Below are 10,653 nucleotides of genomic sequence, written 5' to 3' on the forward strand. Positions count from 1 at the left end.
TCCATACAAATTTCAGAAATCGCTTTCCTTTTTATTTTATATACTCAGTTATTAGTTATAATATGGTTTTTATAGATTTCCTAAGAATTTCTTTTTAATATGCATTCAATTGAAATAGAATTACATCACTTTGCCCACTCCCTTTCCTCCCTTCACCCCCCCAGCTTCCCTTCCTCAACCCTTCCCAATGTCTCCCCCTTCTTCCAAGCTGATACCCTTTTTCTTTGATTCTTATTGTTACATATGTGTATGTGTGTATGTATATGAGTGTATACATGTACACAAATACATATAAATACAGCCTACTAAGTCTGTTTTGTTGTTTGTGCATATTTTATGGTTTCCGAACTGATCACTCCTCATCGAACAAACAAGAAGGGGGCTCATTCCTGAGAAAAGCTAACTCTCCTTCTCCGAGTAGTCGTTAGTTGCCTATAGTTCTTTTCATAAGGGAGGGACCCCCAAAATTTTCCCCCTTACCTGTTAACATGCCCACTAATATTGCCACTGTCCTAGTCATTTTCATGCAGCCATTTCTATGAGAGACTTTTCACAGTGGATGTCCTGCTATTGTGGCTCTTACAATCTTTCTGCCCACTCTTCCATGAAGTTCCCTGGGCCATAGATGCAGGAGCTATGATGTAGATGCGTCTGTTAGGGCAGGACTCCACACCATCTGTTGTTCTCTGCATTGTGTCCGGTGGTGGTTTTCTGTGATGATCTCCGTTGCTGTAAAGCAAGGCGTCTTCGATGGGGATGGTAGCTACACTTCTCTGTGGGTGTAAGGATAACACTTAGACTGTAGTAAGAATTGCAATGGTCTATTGAAGTGGCAGTAGTAGATTCTTTTCTAAGGTCCATGACCTCACTAGCCCTGGGAAGTTGGCTAGTTTTCCAGAACCAGGCATGATTTCCCTCCTGGTAAGTGGGCCTTAAGTCAAACTAGACAGTTCTTGGTTGCCATACATATGTGAGTGGCACTTATTACCCCTTTACATATATCTTGCCATGCTGGTGATTGCTGTACTTCACAGATGTTGCAGCCACATAAGACTGTTTAACTTTTTCCCTCCCTTGGCAGCTTGTATAGTATTTTCTGGATCCAGGGGATCTAGACCACAGGAAAGAGGCTTCCAGGTCAGATATAGCTTGAGTCATCTGAGTGCTATGTATGTAGTGTCTTCAGCAATAGAGACCTACCTTCAAGTCCTGAGAGGCAAACAAGGGCTTCATGGATAATTTTATTGTCTTGGGATTCACTTAGACTCTCCTGACCAACTACTCAGAGGGTTTCTCATGCCTTTTGTTAGTCTGTGGTCCTTGTGTGGAACATTTGCAGCCCAGGTGACTTAATTTTCATAATTGTGTGCATATAAGTATGCGACTTCCGTATATATGGTAAATATAAAATAACATTATTATTTGCATGCTTATCAAATAATGCCTCCTTCCTTTGTCTATAATGGCCTCTCTCCCTTCTTTCCAGGTGGAGCCCTCTCCCCAATATTTTGTTTTTCACTTCATATCACCTGTATCCTGGTATTCTCCCAATATTCCCTCTATTTATTATTCCCTCCTTTTACTTTCTTGGTTTCTGGGTCTGGGTTACCTCACCCAATACATTTTCTAGGTCCATCCATTCACCTGCAAAGTTCATGATTTCACTTTTCTTTACAGCTGAATAATATTCCATAGCATGTATGTAGTACATTTTCACTATCCATTCACCTATTGAAGGACATTTAGTTTATTACTATTCTGAGCTATTGTGATTAGGGCAGCAATGAACATGTCTGAGCAAGTATCTGTCAAGTCCTTTTTTGTCTAGGATAGGTATAGCTGGGCCGTATGGTAGATTTAGTTTTAGTTTTTGAGAATTCTCTGTGCTAATTTCCAGAGTAGCTCCACCAATTTGCAACCCCACTAACAGTGAACAGGGTTCCTCTTTTGCCGTATCTTCTCCAGGTTTTGTTGTCAGGTTTTTGGTGATCTTAGTTATCCCGAATGGGGTGAGATGAAATCTCGATGTCGTAATTTGTATTTCCCTAATTGCTAAGGATGATGAACACCTTTTGAGGTATTTCTTACCTATTTTTATTTCCTATGTTGAGAACTCTCTGTTTAGATCTATGGCCCATTTTTAAATTGTGTCATTTGTTTCCTTGACTGTTTTTTTCTAGTTCTTTGTATATTCTGGATATTAATCCTCTATCAGATGTGTAGTTGGCAAAGATTCTCTTCCATTCTGGGGGGAGGGGTGTCTTCACTCGATTGGCTGCTTCCTCAGCTGTGCAGAAACTTTTTAGTTTTATGTGATCTCACTTGTCAATTGTTGACCCCAACTCCTGAAGAAATGGTGTCCTGTTCAGAAAGTCCTTTCACACAGGAGCACCGACAGCCCCACCCCCTTTCTCTGCAGAATCACCATGGCAGCTGGGACCCTGTACACATATCCTGAAAACTGGAGAGCCTTCAAGGCCCTCATCGCTGCTCAATACAGTGGGGCTCAGGTCTGCATGCTCTCTGCACCACCCCACTTCCACTTTGGCGAAAGCAACTGCACCCCTGAATTTCTCAGAAAATTTCCCGCTGGCAAGGTTCCAACATTTGAGGGTGATGACGGATTCTGTGTTTGAGAGCAATGCCATCGCCTATTACATGGAAGTTATCCAGAGGCGTCAGCAGCTCAGGTGGTGCAGTGAGTGAGCTTTGCTGACAGTGACATCGTTCCTCCAGCTAGCACCTGGGTGTTCCGCACCTTGGGCATCATGTACCACAACAAACAAGCCACTGAAAATGCAAAAGAGGAGGTGAGGCAAATCCTGGGGCTGCTGGACACTCATTTGAAGACAAGGACTTTTTTGGTGGGTGAGCGAGTGACACTGACTGATATCGCAGTTGTCTGCACCCTTCTGTGGGTCTCCAAACAAATAGGTCTTAGAGCCTTCTTTTCACCAGGCCTTCCCCAATACCAACTGATTGTTCTTTACCTGCATTAACCAGCCTCAGTTCAGGGCAGTCTTGGGGGAGGTGAAGCTATGTGAGAAGATGGCCCAATTTGATGCTGAGAAGTTTGCAGAGAGCCAGCCTAAAAAAGATACTCTAAGGAAAGAAAAGGGTTCACAAAAAGAGAAACAGAAGCCCCAGGCTGAACAGAAAGAAGAAGAAGAAGAAAAAAAGGCAGCGGCCCCAGCTCCTGAGGAGGAGATGGATGAGTGTGAGCAGGCACTCACTGCTGAGCCCAAGGCCAAGGGGACCCCTTTGCTCACCTGCCCAAGAGTACCATTGTGTTGGATGAGTTTAAGCGGAAGTACTCCAGTGAGGACACGCTCTCTGTGGCGCTACCATATTTTTGAGAGTACTTTGATAAGGATGGCTGGTCCCTGTGATATATTGAGTACCGCTTCCCTGAAGAGCTCACCCAGACCTTCATGAGTTGCAACCTCATCACTGAAATGCTCCAGCGATTGGACAAACTGAGGAAGAATGCCTTTGCCGGTGTCAACCTCTTTGGAACCAACAACAGTAGCTCCATTTCTGGCGTTTGGGTCTTCTGAGGCCAAGAGCTTGCCTTTCTGCTGAGTCCAGATTGGCAGGTGGACTACTGGTCATATACATGGCAGAAACTGGATCCTGGTAGCGAGGACACCCAGACCCTGGTTTGAGAGTACTTTTCTTGGGGGGTGGGGGACTTCCAGCATGTGGGCAAAGCCGTCAATTAAGGCAAGATCTTCAGGTGAACATCGCCATCGCCTAGCTGCCTGCACCTACCCTTCAAGGGAGATGGGGGTCATTAAAGGAAACTGAACATTGAAAAAAAAGAGGTCCTTCCACATATATTGTGTAAGGTAATGCCTTTATTTTCTTCTAGGAATTTTAGTGTTTGGGGTTTCAAATTGAGATATTTGATCCACATGGATGTAATGTTTGTACAGGGGGATAGATCGATATGGCTCTAACTCCATTCTTCTGCATGTGAACACCCACAAATGAAACAATTTTGATAGTCCTATATTAAAGTTCATCAATTATTCCTTCTGCTTGCTTAAACTTGTTATTGTAATTCCTCTATTGAATTTTTAATTTCAATCATTATACTGTTTGAGTTTTGCTTCTTTTTACAGTTTCCATTTCTTTACTGGTGTGCTAATTTTGTTCATGCATTTATTTCCTTTAGTTCTTTGAGCATATTCAGCAGAGTTGATTTAATATCTTTGCTAGTGAATCTGATGTCTGAGCTTTCTTGCTCTTTTTCTCCCTTTGCCTGTGCCATGCTTTGTAATTTCTCTGCATGCTTTACCATTTTGTTAAAATCTGGACACTTAACTTGGATTTCCTAATATTAGAACTCTGAAGAGCACACTGTCTCCTTCCCTCCTGATTTTCTGCTCTTGGCTGTTTAGAGGCTGCCGTCATCCATGTGTCTAGAGACTTGTGCACATTATCTTTTTAAAGACTATTTTTGTCACATGTGGTCACTGAAGTCTCAGTTCCTTTATTTAAACAGTGTTTTGACAGAGATTTCCTCGAATGCCAGGAGCTCTTTCAAGTAGTCCTTTTCTCCATTCAGGGCTTGCATGGATGTTGTATAATTTTATCTGCTTGCCAGAGTTTTGAAAAAGCTGCTGCAGATGTTTCCTTCATTTTTCAGTGTTTCTGTGAAAGGACGGTGTTTGAAGGTGCTGATATCATTTGTATCTTTGAACCATTCTGTCTCCAGGCACCCAACCGTGGAGGCTGTGTCTCCAGCCTGGATCTCCTTGGGCACAGGCAAAGCTGTTGCCTTCTTGTTCTGTGCATGGCAACATTTCCATGTGCTGGAACTAGTCTGAAGCTGGGGCGCTTTCCACAGTGGAAGGATGGGATCGTTCAGTGAGTCTGAGCCAGAGCTCTGGAGAATGGTTGGAATGCAGGGCCGACTGGAGACAGGGATGGATGAGATCATGATAATACTTGTAATAATATCTGCCCTGACTACTGGCCTGAATGCTTTACATATGCTTTTCATTTTATCCTCTTATCACACTACTATTCCTACCCCTGCCGAGTCTAGAAATGGTCATCTCTTGCCCAAAGTCACACAGGAGAACTGGGATTGGATCCCAGGTCTTTCTGACTTCAAATCCTATGTTCTTAATGACAATGAAATGCCTCTCCCTAGACTCTCATGAGATTTGTGCCTCAAATTCTGAAACGCTGTTCACCTATCCTGTGGTCCCTATGTAGAGGAAAGAGTATCTGTGACTCACAGACTTTTAAATTTCAATATTATAACTTAAGTTCCAGAATTTCTATATAATTCTTGTGTATAACTTCTATCTCTTAATCTTTTCATTTCATTCACACATTATTTTCCTGGTTTTTTTGGTTATTTGCCAGTGGTATTCTTAACCATTTTAGCTTATGCACTCTGTTTTGTTTTTGAGACAGAGTCTCATGTAGCCCAGACTAGCCTTAAACTTCCTAGTAGGTGAGGCTTGCCTTGAACTACTTATCCTCCTGCCTCTGCCTCTCATGTGCTAGGATGACAGGCATGTGACACCACATTCTGCTCTGCTTTTATCATATTTGTAAGAGTTAGTTTTAAGTATCTGTGGTACACTCCTGACTGGATGGGTTCAAAGACCTTGTAAATAGTTTCAGTGTCCTTGCCTTCATGTATTCCTATGCCTAATGGCACAAAATGAATAAAGTCGGGCTTTACCCAACCTGGATAGGGCACATCAGTGCTCTCTGTTTCCAATGAAGACAGAACCAGAAATCTCAGCTGCAAACTCCAGTGGCTATTGAATAACCAATACTTTGTAATGTCTGATGCTGTGGTTGCTGGACCCACGGTCTCACTTCTTCACAGCAGCTTATAAGGTAGATACAATCCTTCCCATCTCAGGGATAACAAATCTGAAAGCTAGAGGAGCTAAAAAGCTCGCCTTCAAATGACATAGCTTAGAAGCAACAAGAGTCCACAGATGCATCTTACCACCATTAGGCAGCTACCAAGCACTCCTGAGCCCTGGAAAAATCAATGGAGGTGGCCAAATAAACATAAAAATCACTCTTATGTATCAGTGTGTGTGTGTGTGTGTGTGTGTGTGTGTGTGTGTGTGTGTGTGTGTGTGTGTAGAAAAATAAAGGTGTGATATGGACTAACATGCTATAGAGTAGAAGTGAGGCTGAAGCCAAGGTAGTCACAGAAGGCCTTTTGGAGAAGGTGACCTTTGAGTAGAGACTGGAATTAAGTGAGGGAATATCTTGTGAAGACCTGGGATCAAATACATTGAGCAGAAGAGAGAGTGAGGTCATGTCCCCTGAAGAGGGAATGTGCTTGATATATTCAGGGAATAGCAAAGGGGCAGTGTGGCCAGAGAAGGGGCAGAGGGAGCTAATGAGATCACAGAAATGTTTGTCAGCCACAGCTAAAATGTGAAGTTCAGTGTGAAGAGAATGCAAAGGATGGTTTTGTGCCTCTTTCCATCTGTTTCAGAGGAGTGAAGGATGCATGGGTGGAGACATAGACACCCACAGGGAGGCATACAATCTCTGAGACAGACATGATGGGTGACTTGGACCAGAATGGTAAGTGTGGCTGGCTGTTGTGTGAAGTCAGTATGGGGATGTAGTTTGAGATTTGGAATCTTCTTGAATCTTCGACAGGGGACTAAGAAAAAGACAGGAAGATGCCAAGCTTTGGCTGTTTGAATGAATAATGTGCCAAGAGTTAAGAAGTGGGAGACTTTGAAGAATGGGACAGATTGGAGGCTAAAGTGCACATTTGTGTCCTACGATGAGTGACTCCAGTTGTCTGGATGTGCCCCCAAACTTTCCACAGTGCAGGCTTCATTCTGAGAATAAGGTATTAGGCGAAAACACTGAAAATTCTCTTACCTACATTCTGGAAAGAGCCAAAGACAACCATTGTCTTGACTGGTTGGGGCCTGACCTGTTCTGATATGCGTCCAAGCCAGATGGCCCCTTGAAGTCCCTCCTGGCTTGAGGGTTCTCTTCTATGATCTATGACCCAGAGGTGGGAGCAGGAATTTTCTCTTTTAACTAACATTTTTCTTTTTCCACAGCCTGATCTCTTTTAGATCCAGCCTAATTTTTTACAGGCCTTGGGCTAATTTGAACAGCTGGGTTTTACATCTGGGCCACTGCCGTCTGCACCAATTGCTTTGTTGGCTGCAGGCAGGATGAGGCTACAGCCCCAGGGCAGGCTGTAATCTCCTGAAGCTGCCTTTGTGAGGATTCTCTGGACCCTACTCCTGCTCAAACCACTGCCTAATCCAGTAGGCCCTGTCCTTCCAGCTCCATGTTGGCTGTCCTGGAGCCCAGCCTTGGGTAGGCATCAGACACTAACATCTCAGGAGTCCAAGAAATAGATCTAGATACAAGAATAGGTGTCAAACACACATAAATATAGACAGGGAAAGGAGAAAACAAACACAGTGAAGGGGAGAGTGACAGTGAAGGGGAGAAGAGGAAAAAAGTATATATCTCTAGACATAGAGATGAGGACACAAAAAAATATCCAAGATGGAAACAAGTAGAAGAAGAGAAATGAGCACTGGGAGGGAAAAATAGAGGTAGAATGCTCAGCAGAGAAAATGAAACCAAGATCTACAGGAAAATGCTAAAGCACAAAGAGTAAGGCAGACATGGAGGCTGGGGATGTAACTCAGTGGTGGGGTATTTGCTTAGCACGTACAAAAGTCTAAATTCCATACACAGCACTGTAAAATAAAATATAGAAAAGACCCAAAGACCTAGACAGACTACAGATATAAGAGAATGGCACACTTGGGGCAATGCTATGTTTTGAGGTATGTGTTCAGCCTTAACCCAGTACATGGGCTTCATAATCTCATGTTACTAGCATTATCAAAGTTAGAGTAACAATAGAATGGCTGGAGATGAAGCTCATCTGGCAGGGTACTCTCCTAAGCATGCATGAAGTCCTGGGTTCAATCCCAAGCACCACATAAACCAGATGTGGTGACAGTCCTGTAATCCTAACACTCAGAAAGTGGAAGCAGGAGGTTCAGAAATTCAAGGTTACTCTTGGCTACATAACAAATTGAAGGCCCGCTCAAGATGTATGGAGACCCTGTCTCAGAAGAAGGGGTAGGGAGGAAGAAGGAGGGAGGGATGAGGAGGAAGAAGAGGAAATGACTATTTTATAGGTCCTAAGTGATTCAGTCTTTTTGGTTGTTAAAGCATTTATTATTCTTTTCGTTTGTTTTCAGACAGGGTCTCCTTACCTTTGGGTGGTGTGAAACTCAGTCTGTAGACCAGGCAGGCCTTGCACTTACAGAGATCCGCCTGCTTCTGCCTCCCGAGTGCTGGGATTAAAGGCATGCACCACCACTGAAACTCATAGGTTTCAGTTTTAATGTGATTATTTTATTTCATGGGACTCTAGTAGATGGTGGGATATAGTAAGATCTTAAGTATTAGCAAAGAATGATCAGAGCTGAGTTTGAAAATGATGACTCTGGAAGCCAGTGTGAGTTTGGACAGGTAAGACCGGAGGCCAGGAAGCCAAGAAAGAAGAAGCAGGTGCAAGAGAATGGACACTAAATGGGGTATGCTCTGAAGTCTCACAGCTCCAGGAGACATGAAGCTATCTTTCCATCTTTCAAGAGAGTGTGCCTAAAACAAACAAACATGACCAATTAAGTATATGAAGAAGCTGATGGAAGATGGGGTGAAAAGGATGAAAGAGAGGGCCCATCAAAGACAAGGCCAAGATTTCTACCTTGAGGAACTTGACTTGCTCCCCCTTTGGTTCTCAAGTCTAAGCTTAAGCTGAAGGATCCTTCCAGGAAGCCTTCCTTCGCCTTGGCCCTTTGCCCTCAGAGTTTCTCTGCAGCCTCTGCACTCTCTCAACATTTGACCCCGAGTGGAGTTTGTCTTAACTGTCCTTTTTACCTTTGGGGGCTCTTCTGAGAGTAAGATACCCACCAGAGACATCAGTTCCAGCCCCACTTTGCCTGTGGAATGTGATCTACTGGAATTCCATTGCCTGTGAACTTGGGCAGGCTGCTTACCCTCTTCCTGGGGTTACTACTCCCCCACCTGCCTCAAGTGCATATGAAGGGAGTTCCCTGAGACCTTGCTATTATCATTGGTATCGGCCATTACAGTCCATTCAAAAATGACTATGTCCATTTAGCCTGAGGAGCATTCCTTTTACCCAATTCCATCTGCACATCCTCTTGCCCTCTACAGGACTTAGCTCACAATGGATCAGCTGTGCAAATCTTCATTCAATTCCCTTCCATTCAGCAAGCACCAGGGAAGTACCCCACAGCTTCTCTGTTGGCCTCCATGAAACCCCTAATTGAACAATACTGGGAAATAACATTTATTATGTAGTGAGTCTGCTGTGTGAGCCACCACGAGTGAAATGCAATGAGGAACATATTTTGAGGAGAAAAATGCCTACTGCCTTGGCTGCTGCTGAAGAGGCCTATAGAAAGTAGTGGCTTTCCTCTCTCCACCTGACATCGGAGACTAAAGGGGCTATAAGTGAGCAGGTTTGGCAGTCAGAAGAAAATCTGGGCCTGAGGAGGGAAAGAGTGGGAACAAACAGGATCCTTCATATGTTTCACGTGGCCCCAAGCCTGGAGCAGATGCTGGCACTCTGCCCCACTGCATTGCATATGCTCCCTGTTCTGGACTTGGGGAAGGTCAAGAATGTCCAAGGAGCTATGCTGGCTGTGGGATGGGCTGCTGCCCTATGCTAGACAGCAGCTAACAGTGCGCTTCAGCAGAGCCTCCTCCAGCATCGGGTCCCATGCTGCTGCTGCTTCAGAACTTCTGCCTTCCCCATCTCACCAGCATTCCCTTTCCTAGAACTATTTAGCATGAGACTACCTAAAACTGTTTCCCACAGGCAACCCCTTCATAGCTGAGAAATTTTGATGTGACCTTGGGCATATACGTATATGAAATAAGTATGCAACTCAAATATTCACTGATAACAAGCCATAAAGAGGTGGATTTTAAAACAATTATTTGATACACATCATTTTCTCATTTATTAAGGAGGAAAGCAAATTGGCATAGTAATGAGATCGCTCTGTTTATTTCCACATAAAGAATTCAATCTTGGCTGACTGATGCTGCAGAATATAGAGCATCTCCAACATTTTTCAGAGTCAATCGATATTTTAATTTTATAATTGTTAATGCTGGGAACATTGCTTCATGTAAATATGTAATACAAAATTCAGAAGTGTATTCAGGCCCATTTCAGAAGTTGTTGAAAATCCTGTCCTAATCCTAAACCAAAAGTCACTTAGTAATTTTATAAGGCTCACATCAGCAACTCAAAAACAGCCATCTTTAAAATCAAACACTCTGTCACAATATAACAAAAAATATACAAATTTTACTTTTACATGCTGAGAAATGACAGTAGGAAAATATTTTAACTTTCTTCATAATAAACCCATCCTATTTCTTTAAAAGCAGAAAAGTTTGCATGGACAGCAAAAAAAAAAAAAACACTGCAATTCATCACATAAAAGTTTCTGTGATGGTTCCACATGTAAGTGTCCCAATAGGCTCACGCAGTTGGACACTTGGTAATGCTATCTGGGGAAGTTTTACAGGTGCAGCCTTGCTAGAGGAAGTACACCAATTGGGGGG

General features: G+C 43.3%; 1 pseudogene; it reads left to right on the forward strand.

Annotated features, from left to right (window-relative positions):
* Positions 1-2,397: 2,397 nt before the first annotated feature.
* On the forward strand, positions 2,398-3,740 carry LOC100767302 (annotated as a pseudogene).
* Positions 3,741-10,653: the final 6,913 nt, after the last annotated feature.

The sequence above is a fragment of the Cricetulus griseus genome, chromosome X, assembly GCF_003668045.3.
Source record: "Cricetulus griseus strain 17A/GY chromosome X, alternate assembly CriGri-PICRH-1.0, whole genome shotgun sequence".
Classification (NCBI taxonomy): Eukaryota; Metazoa; Chordata; class Mammalia; order Rodentia; family Cricetidae; genus Cricetulus; species Cricetulus griseus.